Genomic DNA, 17,645 nt, shown 5'->3' with positions numbered 1-17,645 from the left:
AGACAAGAAAGAAATATGGTTGGTTATAGTAATACCCATGTTTAAAACAGAATTTGTAACATTTTAGTGGATTTCATAGAATATTATTGAAATTAGTTTTTATAATTGAGACTCTAGACAAGAACTTTTTTTTTTTTTTTTTTAGGATTTTACTTATTTATTTGACAGAGAAAGAGAACAAGCAGGCAGAGCTGCAGCCAGAGGGAGAGGGAGAAGCAGACTCCCTGCTGAGCAGGGAGCCCCATGCGGGGCTCAAACCCAGGATCCTGGGATCATGACCTGAGCCGAAGGCAGACGCTTAACCAACTGAGCCACCCAGGCACCCCCAAGAAGAACTTTCTTATATAAAAATCTCAACTACAAAGGGAAAGACTCTATCTGGAGAGAGAAAAAAAGAAAATGAGAATTAGTCTTTTGAAGGTTCTAAATTAAAGATTTTTTTGCCACCCGTAACAGTTCTCTCAAATGTATTATAAATTTCCTTACCACCCAAACATAATTAACTGTTTCTTAATGACATAAGAGCAACCATCATTAAGAGTGCTTCCCTAGTACCTGAGGACATATACCTTATGGGACTTGGGGTAATGACCCTAGAACTACCTTTATTTCAAAAGGGATGCCCCAAAGTACCCTAAGAAATAAGCACTTTCCATTGCGGGTGGTAATGTCAATACCTACAAATTAAGAATGAATTTATCCTTTGACCCAACAATCCTCTTTCTGGGATATTCTCTTACAGATATACTTGTACAATCACAAAATCAAGTGTACAGCAAGACTGCTCTGGGATTATTTGTAAAAGTGAAATACTAGAAACAACCCAAGTTACACATGACTTGGCAATTCCACTCCTGGGTATATACCAAGAGAAATGATAAAATACATGCATGCAAAAATATGTATATAATTGTTGATACTGGGGTTATCTATAATAACCAAAAGGCAGAAACAACACAAATGTCATCAACTGATGGACAAATAAAATGTGGTATATCCCATCCAATGGAGTATTTCTGCCCCAAAAAGGAATGAAGTACTGATACACGCTACAGCATAGATGAATCTTAGGAACATGCTAAGTGAAAGAAACTAATCACAAAAGGCCACACAGGCCACATATTACATGATTCTATTTATATGAAATGCCTAGAATAGACAGATCTACAGAGAAAATAGATTAGTGGTTGACTATGGCGGGGGGGGGGGGGGGGGGGGGGGAGNTATGGCGGGGGGGGGGGAGATGAGGAGTGACTGCTAATGGGTAGAGTGTTTCTTTTGGGGATGATGAAAATGTTCTAAAATCAATTTGTGGTGACGGCTGCACAATTCTGTGAATACTGTACACTTCAGTGATTTGCATGGTATGTGAATTTTATCTTAATGAAGCTGCTATATTAAAAATATACATATATAGTCTAACTTCTTCACCACTAACGAACATTTCCCATATTATTCCTTATCACTTTGCAACACTATATAACAGGAAAGTCATTGGGGGGCGCCTGGGTGGCACAGCGGTTAAGCATCTGCCTTCGGCTCAGGGCGTGATCCCGGCATTATGGGGATCGAGCCCCACATCAGGCTCCTCCACTAGGAGCCTGCTTCTTCCTCTCCCACTCCCCCTGCTTGTGTTCCCTCTCTCGCTGGCTGTCTCTATCTCTGTCAAATAAATAAATAAAATCTTAAAAAAAAAAAAAAAAAAGGAAAGTCATTGGGTTCAGGATAAAACGAGACTCTTGCTAATCCTAAACCATAAATGAACCAGAACTTTCAAGTTTCTATTTCCTCTTGGGGAGGGCAGGGAATTCTCTCTGTTACACCATCTTATTTTTTTTCCCCTAACAATTGAGTTGCATGCCTACCAAGAGTAAACTATATTTGTCCCAAAATCTGTTTATGCCAATTGTATTTGTGATAATTATGTAATTAACTATTACATCAAAAATATGAGTGCAAAAAAATGATTTCTCTCTGAAAATTAAGCTGTATGATTTGAAAAAAACCAAGTCCCTTAAAAAATATCCTAAAAAGAAGGCCTGAGCTATACAACTGATTGATGATGTATAAGCATTTTATACTTTTCAATTATAAAATATTTAAAGTACGTATCTTTCTTATGATTCCTCAATCTAAACAAATTTTCTGTGTAAGCAACCCAACTACTGGTTGATTATACAACCAATATTGTAGAGGACAGAAAGTCTACTCTATAAAAGTAGTTTGTATAAAAGACTGACAAAGTACACACTATTTCTACCATTCTATCTCGTGCTCTGAAGAGTGATGGTTGACCCTACTGAGTTCAACCTTAAAGACGCTGAAACGTTTCTACCCTTTAAGCTACCAGGCCCGCCACAGTCCTGAACTCTACAGAAAACTTGTCTCTTAAACAGAAAGAGAATGCCCAATGTAAACGCTTCAAATTCAGTTTAAGGGTACTGATATCCCTCTTCCTATGCTCTTAGGTTCTCCAAATCCTCCCTTTTCAGTTACACTTACATCTGACCTGTGTATTCAGATGACCATTAAGCCAAAAAAAAATTTCTCACTGACACTGATACACCATAGACTCCTTTTGATTTCCTCTTAGCACACATTTGTGCCTCTCCTTTCTCACCTCTCCACTTATCCTCAATTTCCAGTCACTTGCACTCTGATTCCAATACTAATTACTAAAATACTCTTCCTAATGACTTCAAAAGAATTCTAAGTGCCCATTCTAACTTGTATCTGACTTCCCCTCTCTCACTACTCCACTGCATCTCAGAGATAGCTGCCGAATGCACAACTGTGATCAGAAAATTCTCTGGCTTGGTAATACATAGTGGTACTCCTAATTCCTACAGAGCAGTAAATCCAGAAATTCATTTGCCTCAAAGTCAAGATCCTAATGGTAGAAACTCAACTTTAGCATATCTACCTAATATTCTCTAGACTACAGTCAGGCTGAACTCTGCTCTGTGCAAACATATCCCATTCCTACACCCACATCTTTTTTCCATCTGGAATGTCCACTCTTTGTTTCTATGCACTGAAATTCCTCTAAAATCATTTTCAGAGTAGAAAATCACTTATCCAACTTGAGCATTGGATTTCTCAACTGTCACACCTTCAAGGACTATTTTATAAAGATCATAAAGAGCTGCAAGTATTGTAAGTATCATTAAGTATAAACTAAGCCAGCATATGTCACTCAACAAATGCTGTTACTGTTATTCACTCAACAGAGTAAGTGCTCTATAAATATTTTTTAAACTGACCAACTAAAAATTGTATTTTCCAGCCATACTACACTCTTTGCTCCAAAAGCAACAGTTTAAGGTTTGATACCTCCAAAAGTTAAGATGATGAAAATTTCTGATAATCAATAGTTTTCAATGGATGGGAATCTCATACAGGTTCGTGATGTAAGAACAGCAATCCACTACTTCATGATTTAGTCAAGAGCAACTTGATTCGTAGTCATTTCACAATATGTCAAGTCATTATGCTGTATACCTTAAACTTATATAGTGCTGCATGTCAATTATATCTTAATAAAAAGGGGGGGGGACAACTTGATTCAGTAATATCTACCAAAAATAGGAAAGGAAGGCAAGGCTTATCAAAAACAGTAGTTTTATCATTTATGATTTTTAAAAAACTGTGGTAAAATACACATAACCTATAATTTACCATCTTAACCATTTTTAAGTATACAGTTCAGTAACATTAAGTACATTTACACTGTTGCACAAGCATCACCACCATCCATCCACCTCCAGAATTCTTCCCATCGGGCAAAATTGAAACTCTGTGACCATTAAACACGAACTCCCCATTCCCTCCTCTCCCCAGCCCCTGGTAACAAACATTCTACTTTCTCTGTCTAGGAGTCTGACTACTCTGAGGACCTCATGCGAGTGGGACCACACAGGATTTGTCCTTTGTGACTACGCATGATATCCTCAAGGTTCATTCATTTTATCATTCACTTTTTCAACAAGAACATCAAAACCACACAAAGGACATGGTTTAAACACATTCTAGTTTAAACTCATGGTTTACACATACTCTGTACCCTGGAGATTTAGAGGACACACACCACAAAAAGGGAGAAGGAAAATAACACATAGTGGATAATCTGGTATGATACCAGGCATTCTGCTAGGTGCATTTCACAGACAATTAAGTCCACAGGACCCCGAGGAGGTAGGGTTATTATTATTCTCACGAAGTATTAGGTAGGCCTCCTATGCTACTTTCCTATTTCCACTTTGTTTTTATCATAGAACTTATCACTCTGACATATATCCAAATGCACATTTATCTCCTTATGTGCACATTATATGCAGACCAAATAAAGCTGGAAATCACTACACTAGCGCAAGGGTCACATTTATATAACAAAGTTGTGTCTATTATACAACATAGTTTAAAATCTAATCATCTTACAGTCTCTGGCTTTTCTGAGATGCTTTTCCACAGGTATATTTCTTAGATCCAGAAATTGGGAGCCTTTATTACTGCCAAAGATATATTTAGAGATATTTCTGCCCAGCAAGGATGGGAGGTGGGAGGCAGGGGAGGAGGGTAAAATTCCAACTGCAAAGTCCAAGGAGGCTTGTCTTCAATGACCCCAAACCTAGCATAACATCCCTATGTTCTATAAATGTGGTTGTTTCTATCAAACTTTACCTGAGGACTTTCCTACTTAGCATGAATTTACAATAGAAGGGGAGATACAAGGCTATGATGTATGGTCTACCTACACCTTAAATATATTCTCATTATAATATTAACGATGTTTATAGTAATTTGATTTCCTTCTTCTACTTCAAAATGAAAGTAAATATTCCTACCATCCTGTATTGCTATATTTTTTTCTCTCAAATTAGTTAAAACTTTAATTACATTTCAAGAAATTAAGAATGAAATACCTAACTGCTTAAGCTATATTTTTTCATAATTTAAATTACAGCAAATTTCTCCACAATTAGAAGAATTTAAAATTTTATAAAGCGAAATCTGATTTTTTAAAGGCTCTCCCTAAATAAATCCCTACTTGTAACAAAGCCTACAATCCCCATTAACTTGTTTTCATAATATAATTTCTTTTGAGCACAGTATAAAAATATTACTCATAAAAGAAGTACTGTGTTCACAAAATACTTTTATCTTCACTGATGTAATACAAAGTCAGTGGTTTCCTTTTTGTGGTAAACAATGGGTCTTAGGAAACACATTCCCCGCTAAATGTCTTTTACGTTTTTTTAAACACAATTGGTTCAACTTCCTAATAATCACTATTTACCAGAAATGTGAAAGATAAAAATCAAGATACACAATGAGATTAAACAAGCCAAAAAGAAAATTAAATTATAAAGGTTCCCTAAAGAGGGTAGGGTGGAGAAAACTCAACCTAACACCAACCATCTCCAAGCCATTTTTAAAACAGAATATTGGTTTCAAGCTGTCAAAAATCTACATCTCTTTTCTCCCCTCCCAAAGGACCATGCCCATCAGAATACAAACATTCTATGATGATCCCCACCTTAAGGGAAGGGAAAAAAGAGCCCTCCAACGACCTTGTGATTTGTAACAAGAAATATATATTTGGTCTTTGTCCCATTTCTGGCATAGAACTAAAACCCTCACAATTTCCTACATGACGACAGCCTTAAAGGTGTCTTTGGTTGTTAATGAGGTGACTTTTGGACCACACTCAAGGATCAGAACTAGTTGCCTGGAGAACCAACCATGTGATTAGAGGGCTGGAACTTTCAGTGTCACCCCACCCCTCACGTGGTGTCAGTGGGGCTGGAGTTGAATCAATCGCCAATGGCCAAAGATATAATCATCATGCTGGTGTCATGAAACCTCCATACAAACACAAAAGGATGGGGTCTGGAGACCTTATTTGTTGCATATATGCAGATATGGGGAAAGCGCATCCTGCACCCTTTCCCCATACCTTGTCCTCTGCAACTCTTCCATCTGGCTGTTCCTGAGTTTTATAATGTATTAGTAACCTAGTAAGTAAAATGTTTCTTCGAGTTCTGTGAGCCACTCCAGCAAATGAATTGACCCTTAGGAGGAATTTGCCAGAACCTCTAATCTATAGCCAATAGGTCAGGAGCACAGGTTGATAACCTGGACTGGCATCTGAAGTGTGTCTGTGGGGGTTAGGGGCAGAGTGGGGTGGAGATGGTCTCATAGGACTCAGCCCTTAAACTGTAGTATCTGATGATATCTCCAGGTACTGTCAGAATTGAGATGAATTGTGGGACACCCAGTGGGTGTCTAAGAATTGCTTGGTGGCGTGGGGAAAACCCCACATACTCACAATACTGGAACTGGTGACCAGAACATTTACCTCCCTTGACCACAGAACCCCTGTCAGTGACTACAGCATCTCTCTGCTCCCTTTTATAATAAAAGTCACCCACACAGTTACCTCTATGCAGTATTTCATTCACTTCCTTCCTTTGTCCTTTTGTCTTCTATCCACGGCACAGCTTTCTACCTTCCACTCCACAGGACCCCTTGTCAATGTCACTAATGACCTCCACACCTCATTAAATCTAAAGGTCAATATCAGGCCTCATCTGAGTTGACTCTACAGCAGCATTTCTCTCCCTCCTTTTTGAAAGACCTTCTTCACTTGGGTTGCAAAATGCCACACTGCTGGTTTTCTTCTTCTTCCTCATGAGTGGCAATTCCACTGCCTCTTTCCCACCTCAGAACATTGAAGAGCACAGGGTCAGTCTTCGCCCTCTTGTCCACTGACATTTACCTCTAAGTGACCTTACTTATCCAGTCTCAAGGCCTTATATTCAAATTTGGGATTTGTCAGCATATAAATGGTATCTCTAGCCCCATTCCCTCTCCTGAACATGAACCTCAAAAATTCAACCATCCATTTGGATACCAAATAGGACCTCAAACTCAGCTCTTAACACATCCTCCCAAATCTTCACCGCCCCCAGCACTGCACCTCGGCAAATAATACTTACAGAAGTTACCACTTCATCCTAAGAAAAAATAAAAAGATGAACTGAAAAAGCAACAACTCTTCTTAGATGTATTAAAAAAGTGAGGTCATAGGGCAAATCACTACTCCCAGAACTGAAGAAACAGACAAATACAGAGTCACAACTTAATGGAATAGAAACTTCCAAGGAGATCAGTGCCAGGGTAAGAATACTTAAAAAAATTTTTCTGTAAGTTCAAGTTATCTCTGCATCCAACATGAGGCTCGAACTTACAACCCTGAGATCAAGAGTCACGTGCTCTGACTGAGCCAGCCAGGCACCCCAAGAAGTCTGTTTAAGACTCTCTCTCCCACGGGGTGCCTGGGTGGCGCAGTTGCTGCCTTCAGCTCAGGGCGTGATCCTGGCGTTCTGGGATCGAGCCCCACATCAGGCTCCTTTGCTAGGAGCCTGCTTCTTCCTCTCCCACTTCCCCTGTGTTCCCTCTCTCGCTGGCTATCTCTCTGTGTCAAATAAATAAATAAAATATTAAAAAAAAAAAAAAAAAGACTCTCTCTCCCTCTCCCTTTGCCCCTGCTCGCTCTCTAAAATAAATCTTAAAAAAAAAAAAAAATAGAAAAAAGGAAAAGAAAAAAGACTGGAAAAAAATAGAACATCCTAGAAATGTAGGACAACTACAAAATATGTCACATATACATAATAGGAATACCAGGGGAAAAAAAAAAACAGAACTTTTTTTTTTTTTTTTAAAAGATTTTATTTGACAAAGAGAGAGCACAAGCAGGCAGAGCAGCAGGCAGAGGGAGAGGGAGAAGTAGGCTCCCGGCTGAGCAGGGAGTCCCATTCAGGGGTCCATCCTAGGACCCGGGGATCATGACCCAGGTCAAGGCAGATGCTTAACCGATCGATGTGAGCCACTCAGGTGCCCCGCAGAAGAAATATTTGAAACAGTAATGGCTGAGAATTTTTCCAAATTAATGTCAGACACCAAACTATAGATCTAGGAAACTCAGAGACCACCAAGTGGGATAAATGCCAAAAAAAACCCCACCTTCAACCAGGCATATCACACTCAAAACGCAGAATATCGAAAATAAAAAGTCCTAAAAGAAGACGGGCGGTGGCGGGGGAGGGGGGGAAACACCCTACCTATGGAGAAGCAAAGATAAGAACTACATCTGACTTCTCAGAAACCATGAAAGCAAGAAGAGTGAAGTAAAATATTTGATATGTTGACAAAAAAAAAAAATCTAGAATTCTGTACCCTGCAAAATCATCCTTTAGAAATGGAGAAATAAAAACTTTCTCAAACAAAAACCAAGGTAATTTGCTGCCAACAGACCTCTTAAGGTACATGAAGAAAGGAAGAGCATCAAAGGAGTAAGGGAAGGTAAAATTAAAACTTTTTCTTAATTGAGCTAACAACAATTTGTTCAAAGTACTAGCAACAATGTATTCAATTATGTATGCTTATATAAATGAAATGAAAAACAGCAATGATAAAAAAGGGAAGGGTGAGAGGAACTAGGATTATTTTATTATAAGGTAATTGCACTACCCATGGAATAGTATAGTCTTATTTCAAAGCGGATTTGGATTCGTTGTAAATGTATACTGCAAACTCTAGGGCAATGATTAAAAACAATTTTTTGAAGTACAATTAAGATGCTAAGAAAGGAGAAAACCAGAATCATAAAATGTTTAAATTAAAACCATAAAAGGCAGAAAAAGATTAGACTCCAAAAGAGAACAAAAAACAAGGCCACAATTAGGAAACAGTATAATAGTTTTTAATTCAACTGCGGCAATAATCAATTTGAACACATCGATTGTCTAAATGCACCAATTAAGAGACTGTCACAGTAGATCAAAAAACTAGGTGGATTGTCTACAAGAAACCCACTTTAAATGTGAAGACACATATGGATTAAAAGTAACTGCATTGAGGGACTCCTGGCTGGCTCAGTCAGTGGAGCACGCAACTCTAGATCTCAGGGTCATGAGTTCAAGCCCCACACTGGGCATGGAGTCTACTTAAAAAAAAAAAAAAAGCAACTTCATGGAGGATGATATACCATGCTAACACTAATCAAAATAAAAATGGAACAGCTATATTACTTTCATACATAGCAGATTTTAAATCAAGGATAAAGAGACCCATTACATAATGACAAAAGGGTCAATTCTCCAAGACCTAACAATCCTCAATGTGTATATACGTAACAATAAAACATCAAAATATATGAGGCAAAAACTGATAAAACTGCAAGGAGAAATAAATGAATCTATTACAGTTGAAGACATCAACACTCTTCTTCCAGAAATGAACTGAATCAGCAGGCAGAAAATCAATAAGGACATCAGTGAACTCTACAACACCATCAATCAGCTGGATATAATTGACATCCCTAGACTACTTCATTCAGCAAAAGCAGAATACACATTCTTCCCAACCTTATATGGAACATTCATCAAAACAGACCACATTCTGGCCCACAAAATACAACTTAACGAACTTAAAAGAACAGAAATCCTGCAATGCCTACTCTCTGTTCACAGTGGAATTCAACCAGGAATCAATGACAAAGATAACTGGAGGGGCACCTGAATGGCTCCAGTTGGTTAAGCAGCTGCCTTCAGCTCAGGTCATGATCCTGGGGTCCAGCCCCACTTAGGGCTCCCGGCTCAGCAGGGAAACTGCTTCTTCCTCTGCCCCTCCCCCTGCTCATGCTCTCTCTCGCTCACTCTCTCAAATAAATAAATAAAGTCTTGGGGGGAAGAAAAGGAAAGAAAGGCTAACTGGAAAATCATAAAATACTTGGGAGATTAAAGAACACACTTCTAAATAATACATGGTCAATGAAGAAATCTCAAAAAAAATGTTTTTTAATATTTTGAACTGAATGAAAATGAAAATACTTAAAATTTGTGGGATGCAGCAAAAGCAGTGCTTAGATGGAAATTTATAGTAGTAAATGCATATATTAGAAAAGAAGATCTAAAATCAGCAATCTAGGTTTCCACTTTAGAAAACTAGAAAAAGAAGAGTAAATTAAATTCAAAGTTAATCAGAAGGAAAGAAATAATAAGAATTAGAGCAAAAAAAAAAAATCAATGGAAATGAAAACATGAAATCGAGAGAAAAATCAATGAAACCAAAAGCTGGCTATGAAAAACAGGAAAGAGGACACAAATTACTAATATCAAAAATGAAAGAGGGAACATCACTACAGATTCCATGAACATTAAAAGAATAAAGAAATACTATGAACAAGTATATGCCCATGAATTTAATAACCTAGATGAAATGGACTAATTCTTTGAAAATATAATCTGAATGGCCCTTTCAAAATTCAATCAATAATTAATTGAACTATTATTCTGAAACTGAAAACACTAGGCCCAGATGTGTTCACTAGTGAATTCTCCCAAACATTTATGGAAGAACTATAATAATTCTCTACAATAACTTTCAGAGATTAGAAGCAGAGGGAATACTTCCTAACTAACTCATTCTATGAGACCAGCAGTACCAAAAGACATTTGAAAATCAATTAATGTAATCTATCACATTAATAGTCTAAAAAAGAAAAATCTCATGACCGTATCAAAAGATTCAGGAAAAGCATATGACCAAATCCAACACCCATTCATGATAAAAACTCTCATTAAATTCCAACAGAGGGCAACTTCTTCAACTTGATAAAGACTATCTACAAAAAAACTACAGCTAGTATCATACTTAATGGTGAAAAACTGTAAGTTTCTCCAGTAAGATCAGGAACAAGGCAAGATGCCCATTCTCACACTCCTTTCCAACATTGTACTGGAAGTCCTAGCTGTGCAAGAAAATAAATTATATACAGATTGGGAAGGAAAAAATAAAACTTTGTTTGCAGATAACATGATTAATCACCAAACGGAAAACTCGAAAGAATACGCACACACACTCCTAGAACTAATAGGCAATTATAGCAAGGTTGCAGGGTACAAGGTTAATATATAAAAGCCAACTGTGTTCCTATGTAGCATCAATGAACAAACAGAATTTGAAATTAAAAACAAAAACCATTTACATTAGCATCTCCCAAAAATGAAATACTTAGATATAAGTATAAATTTAACATAATGTGTACAAGATCTATATGAGGAAAACGACAAAATTCTGGTAAACAAAATAAATAAATGGACAGGAAGACTCAGTACTGTCAAGATGTCAGTTCTTCCCAATTTAATCACAGGTTCGATGTAATCCCAATCAAAATCTCAGTATGTTATTTTGCAGATATCAACAAGCTGACTGTAAAGTTTATACAGAGAGGCAAAAGACTCAGAACAGCCAACAAAATATTGAAGGAAAAGAACAAAGTCAGAAGACTGACAGTATCCAACTTTAAGACTTAAAATAAACCTAGGATAATCAAGACAGTATAATGGTGGGGAAGATGAATGGAGCAGAATAGAGAAGTAGAAACAAACCCACATAAACACAGCCAAACTGATCTTTGACAAAGGAACAAAAGTATTACAATGGAGCAAAGATGGTCTTTTCCATAAATGGGCTGAAACAACTGGACATCCACATGAAAAAAAAAAAAGGAATCTAGACACAGACCTTTCACCCTTCACAATAACTAATTCAAAATGGATCATACACCTGAATGTGAAACGCAAAACTATAAAATAGAAAATAACAAAAGAGAAAACCTAGATGACCTGGGGTATGGTAATGACTTTTTAAATACCAAAGGCACAATCCATGAAAGAAATAATTAATAACTTAATTAAAATGAAAAACCTGTGCAAAAAACAATGTCAAGTGAATGACAAGACAAGCCACAGACTAGGAAAAAAATATTTACCACACACACACCTACTAAAGGACTGTTATCTAAAATACACAAAGAAATCTTAAAACTGAATAACAAGACAATCTGATTTAAAAATGGACCAAAGGGGCACCTGGTTGGCTCAGTCCATTAAGCATCAGACGCTTGGTTTTGGCTCACGTCATGATCTCAAGAGATCAAGCCCCACATGGAGATTCTCTCTCCCTCTCCCTCCCCTTCCCCCCTGCACAGGCACACACACAGGTACTCTTGTTCTCTCTCACTCAAATAAATAAATAAATAAATGGGCCAAAGACTTTAACAAACACCTAACCAAAAAAAAAAAAAATGCATACTGCAAACAAGCATATGAAAAGACGCTCCAAATCATATGTCAACAGGGAAATGCAAATTAAAATGAGATGTTGCCGGACTTCTACTGGAATGGCCAAAATGTGGAACAATTGACAAATGCTGGCAGGGATGTGAAGTGACAAGGACTCTCACTGCAGGTGGGAGTGCAAAATGGAACCACTGTTTTGGAAGACAGTTGGGAGGTTTCTTAGAGAACTAAACACACTCTTACCATATGACCCAGCAATTGTGCTCCTTGGTATTTACAGGACTTGAAAACATGTCCACACAAAAACCTGCACTCAGATGTTTAAGGCAGCTTTATTCACAACTGCCAAAATGTGGAAGCCACTAAGATGATCTTGAGTAGATGAATGGATAAACTGGTACATCCAGACAATGGAGTATCATTCTGCACTAAAAAGAAATGAGCTATCAAGCCAGGAAATAGGAGCCTTAAATATATAATGCTGAGTGAGAGAAGCAAATCTGAAAAAGCCATACACCGTATGATTTCAACTGTATGACACTGTGGAAAAGGCAAAACCATGGAGGCAGTAAAAAGATCACTGGTTCCCAGCGGTTTTAGGAAGAGGAACGAACAGGCAGAGCACAGGGGATTTTAGGGCAATGAAAATATTCTGCACGAGATAATGATGGATACATATCATTAAACATTTATCCAAACCCACAGGATACACAACACCAAAAGTGAACCCTAATGTAAACTGGGGACTCTGGGTAATTATGATGTGACTATGTGGGTGCATCAATTATAACAAATGTACTACTCTCACGGGGGATGTTGATAATGAGGGAGAGGACATATGAGTAGAAACAGTATTATATAGGAAAATCTCCATACTTTCAATTTTGCTGTGAATCTAAAACTATTTAAAAAAAAAAAAAGTCTTTAGAGAATAATGTCTATTAAAAAAATTTTTTTTTAATTTTAATGGGGAAAAAAAAAACACCTCTTATCTGATCTGGCTCTCATTCCACTTGTCCCCACACATCTTACAAAACAGGTTTTCAGCTTTGATCGCCATTAAAACAAAACAGTAAAATTGTAAGGAAATTTTTAAAAATAATATATAGGCATATGAAAGACAATGCCAGAATTTCAACTTATAAACTGGTCTTTCCATCAAAATTAACTTTTGAAAATAAAGTTTAGTTTATCAGAAATCTGGATTTTCCCCCCTGGCTGTAGCAAATAATTTTACACAAAAACAAGATCGAAATCTTTGCAAAGATGGGTTTTCTGTGGCCTGTGATAAATCAACTTACAATACAGTAAGTTGCATGAAAAATTTATGTGTTTATAAGCATTTTCTAGTAAGAGGTCCAGAGTTATTAGATTTTTTTTTTTAAGATTTTATTTATTTGACAGAGACAGCCAGCGAGAGAGGGAACACAAGCAGGGGGAGTGGGAGAGGAAGAAGCAGGCTCACAGCAGAGGAGCCTGATGTGGGGCTCGATCCCACAACGCCAGGATCACGCCCTGAGCCAAAGGCAGACGTTCAACCGCTGTGCCACCCAGGTGCCCCAGAGTTATTAGATTCTTAAAGGGGGCGATGATCTAGATAAGACTGAGAATGGCAAGTTCTTAGGTGTAAGTTAAACCAAGACATTCACCCACTATTTAATACTGGAGGTTCTGCTGCCATTATTTATGAAAACTTCCATGACTTCCATCCTGTGTATGTAGCTCCTTTCGAAAGGCATAAAAAAAAAAAAAAAAAATTGTTGTCACCCAAGTATCTAGAAAAGTACTAGGGAACATCATAAGAGTTCATTATTAGATAAAAAAGGACAACTAGAAGTCAATTAAATCGCCCCAACCTTTTTTTTTTTTTTTAAAGATACATTCCCAAATGGTTGACAAGATCCTGGAAAATAATTGGGCTACATGTGTCAAGACTATTAAATTGTTCATAACTTCTAACCCAAAGGGGAATTTACCAAATAATCCAAAATCAGGTTAAAAATTCTGTATGCAGGGGCGCCTGGGTGGCTCTGTTGGTTAAATGCCTGCCTTCAGCTCAGGTTACGATCCCAGGGTCCTGGGATCCAGCCCTGCATCGGGAGCCTGCTTCTCCCTCACCCTCTCCCTCTGCCTATTGCTGCCCCTGCTCACGCTCTCTCTTGCTCTTTCTCCCAAATAAATAAAACCTTAAAAAAAAAAATTCTGTATGCAGAAAGATGCTTAACTGCAGTATATCAGTTAAAAGCCCATGCTCCAAAGACAGCCTGTGGTGATTCATTCACAAGTTATGCAACATGAGGTAAGTTTCTTAACCTGTTTCCACGCTTATTTGAAAAGAAAAAAAAAAAGTGGGGGGGATAATAAAAGTACCTATTTTGAGAGGGTTTCATGAAAATTAAATGAATTAATGTTATGTTAAAACAGCACACAGTAAGCCCTCTGAAAAGGTGTGCTCACTTACTTAAAAATACTAAGCATCAGGGCACCTAGGTGGCTCAGTCGGTAGGAGTTAGATTCTTGATTTCAGCTCAGGTCACGATCTCAGGATTGTGGGACTGAGCCCCACTGCCACAGCCGCCCCCCAGCTCCGTGCTCAACAGGGAGTCCGCTTGAGGACCCTCTCTCTCTCCCTCTATCCCTCCCCCTACTCTCGTGTATACACATTCTCTATCAAATAAATCAATCTTTAAAAAATAATATAAAATGAAAAATAAAATTACTAAGCATCAACTATGCATTAGGCACTGTCCCAGGCAGCTGGGAGAGGTCAAGGAAGAATATGTCAATGAAGAATGCTGCCCTCCAGCAGCTTACACGCTAACAGTGGGAGACGATAAACAATACACATCATTACGGAATATGAAAAGATGAAAGAAGCTATAAAAAAAAAATCATGGAATGACAAGCACTAGGCATGGCAGGACTTACAATTTCTAAATGGAATACAGCGTATGGAAAAGGTGACATGTGAACAAAGAACTGAAGAATCAGCCAGGTGGGTACCAGGAATAAGCATGTTCCAGCCACAGGGAAGAGCCAACGCAAAAGCCCTAAGGCGGAAACATGCCCGGAACATCAGAGCGAGAACAAAGGCAATTACAGCAGATGAGCAAGGGCAAGAGAAGCAGGAAAAAAAGGATCAGAAAGATAATAAGGGACTAACTCAAGGAAGGCCTACAGACAAATGTGCTATGAGCTGGGGAACCGCGAGAGTCTACAGAAGAGGGACACGACTGTCCTGTGTTTTAAAGGAGCGCTCTGGCCACTGTGCTGAGAAAGAGCACAGGGGGAAAAGCCCAGAAGCGGAGGACCCCTCGGGGGCAGGCGATTTGTGACTGAAGTGTTAGAAAAATCCTTGTCTTTCAGCAGGAGAAATTGCTCTTGGATTCAGTTAACTTTCTAGCTCTGTTCCCCAGGAAACCATGAATGTCAGAAACCACAGAATGTCAGCTGTGTTACTAGGCAACGTGGCTTATGGTAAAAATGACCCATTGGTAAACTGCTTGGGACTGAGAGGAACTATAAATACCTGGAGAGTGGCTGTAACATTGGACTGCTCTTAGTGTGGGGACACCTGCAACCAGGCGTGGACCTTGTAGGAATCCTAGAAGCTATGCTCATGGGTGGTTATACAAGGCAATGGCCTTTGTGGAACACGCAGCCCCTCAGCCACCTTAGCGACAAATCCACGCATGTGAGCCTCGTTACTCACACCTAGGCTTCACCTGGAAGCAGAAGCGCAGAGAATAGTTCTGGCGGGGTTTTTTTTTTCTTTTATATATATATTTTTTTGAAGTAAGTTCCAGGCCCAACGTAGGACTTGAACTCACAACCCCAAGATCAAGAGTCACATGCTCTACCAACTGAGCCAGCCAGGCGCCCCTGGCTATTCTCTTTCTGCACTGCTCCAGGGACACCCCCAAAAGAACATCCGTCCTTCTCTGCTGGTAAGCTGTTCTTCCTGCCCCTCCTCTCCTCTATCTAAGTGCATGTGATGTCAAATATGGATTGCCATAGGCCACAGGTCTGGCTGAACCCTAATAAAATTCCCTGGGTAGGCACTGCTCTGTTGCAGTAACCCAGGCAAGAAACAGTAGTGGCACGGACCAGGACGGCAGTGGGGTGAACAGGAAAAAGCAGTAAAATTGCAAATATAATTTCAGGAGGAGCTGGTAGGATCTTCCAATAAATAAAATGTGGGATGTGAAAGGGTAAAGTTAGGGATAACACCAACACTTGTGGCCTTAGCAATTGGAAAGATAGAGGGGGAAAATGGGGTGGGGGAAGCACTGGGGATTGGGAGTTCAATTTTAGATAATTTTGAGGTAAGGGTCATTCCCAACTCAAACTCTTCAACCCAAGATGGCTGCAGCAACTCCAAGTATCATGAGCACGTATAACTATTTCCAAAAGAAGGGTTATACCTTCATATGTTAAAGGAAAGCAGACTCCCCACAGACCTCCCTGACGTGTCACTATCCCGAAACCAATCACAAGCAAGGAGAATGGAACTAACACAGCTGGCTTTAGGCTGAGCCACATTCACAAAATGCCCCCTTTGGAATCGGCGGNGGGGGGGGGGGGGGGGGGGGGGGGGGGCATGAAACACGTGAGCACTAAATACCCAAACAAAACTGGGCTTCTATTAGCAAGGAAAGAGACCAGTAATTACAGTGTCTGTCAAAAGTATCGGATGAACCATCCACATCAGTGGTGAAATCGCCCAGAAGGAAAGATTAGTAATAAAGGACCCTTACAAAGTAAGACAGGGAGCCAAGTGATAAATGAGAGGAAGTGACCTACCTTCTGGCCCATGAAAAAACATTTAGGCAAATCTTGTGAAATTACCACAACCACCAAGAAAAGATTCTAAAGGATTTGAGGGAAAAGGACTAAAATGAAGAATGTGACTGAAATCAGAAACTCTCAATTGCAGAAGACAGAGCCGTGCCTCAGAAATTTCTAAAGCAAAATAATTTTGACCTAGATTTTTATATCCAAATGATCCATCAAGTCAGAAAGCAGAATAAAGACACTTTCAGACATGTAAGGACATTACTTGAGGGTATTCTCTAGCAGCAAGGATGAAAAAGAATAAAGTAGATGTGGGAACACAAGAAACAGTGGAAATGATCCAAGAGTGAAATGAAAAAGACGTCCCAGGATGGCAGCTGTGCAGCAGGACTAGACAATAATTCATCCTATTAAAACGGAAAATTAGTGAACTCCATGAAAGGAAGAAAGGAGTGGATTCCATTCAAAAGACAGAATTACTAAGAAGCTGGTTTAATGACAGGAATGCATGTTTCTCTTCTCAATAGAAAAAAAAAATTATGCAACAGAAAATTCCCACAGAATGCTGCTAATTGTCGGTTACCCAGTTTTCCTCCCTTCCTCCTCGCTAAAGAAATCTAATTTTTTTTCCTCTTTTTTGAGTTATCAGATGAAAAACACATGATTAGAAAAGGTAGCCTCTCCCCCAGACCCATGGGATGAAGT

The 17,645-nt window shown here is 38.8% G+C and overlaps 1 long non-coding RNA gene across 1 annotated transcript in view; it reads left to right on the top strand.

Moving 5' to 3' along the window:
* The first annotated feature begins 16,025 nt into the window (after nucleotides 1-16,025).
* The window catches only part of LOC109489269, a 34,731-nt gene continuing 33,111 nt past the window's right edge, over nucleotides 16,026-17,645 (top strand). The window contains exon 1 of the long non-coding RNA XR_002142216.2: nucleotides 16,026-16,093. This is a non-coding gene — a long non-coding RNA (uncharacterized LOC109489269). The remainder of the gene's footprint in view (nucleotides 16,094-17,645) is intronic.

Source organism: Ailuropoda melanoleuca, chromosome 11 (assembly GCF_002007445.2).
Source record: "Ailuropoda melanoleuca isolate Jingjing chromosome 11, ASM200744v2, whole genome shotgun sequence".
NCBI classification, from domain to species: domain Eukaryota; kingdom Metazoa; phylum Chordata; class Mammalia; order Carnivora; family Ursidae; genus Ailuropoda; species Ailuropoda melanoleuca.
Note: the sequence above shows the minus strand (reverse complement) of the source record. Positions and strands in the feature narration are given on the sequence as shown.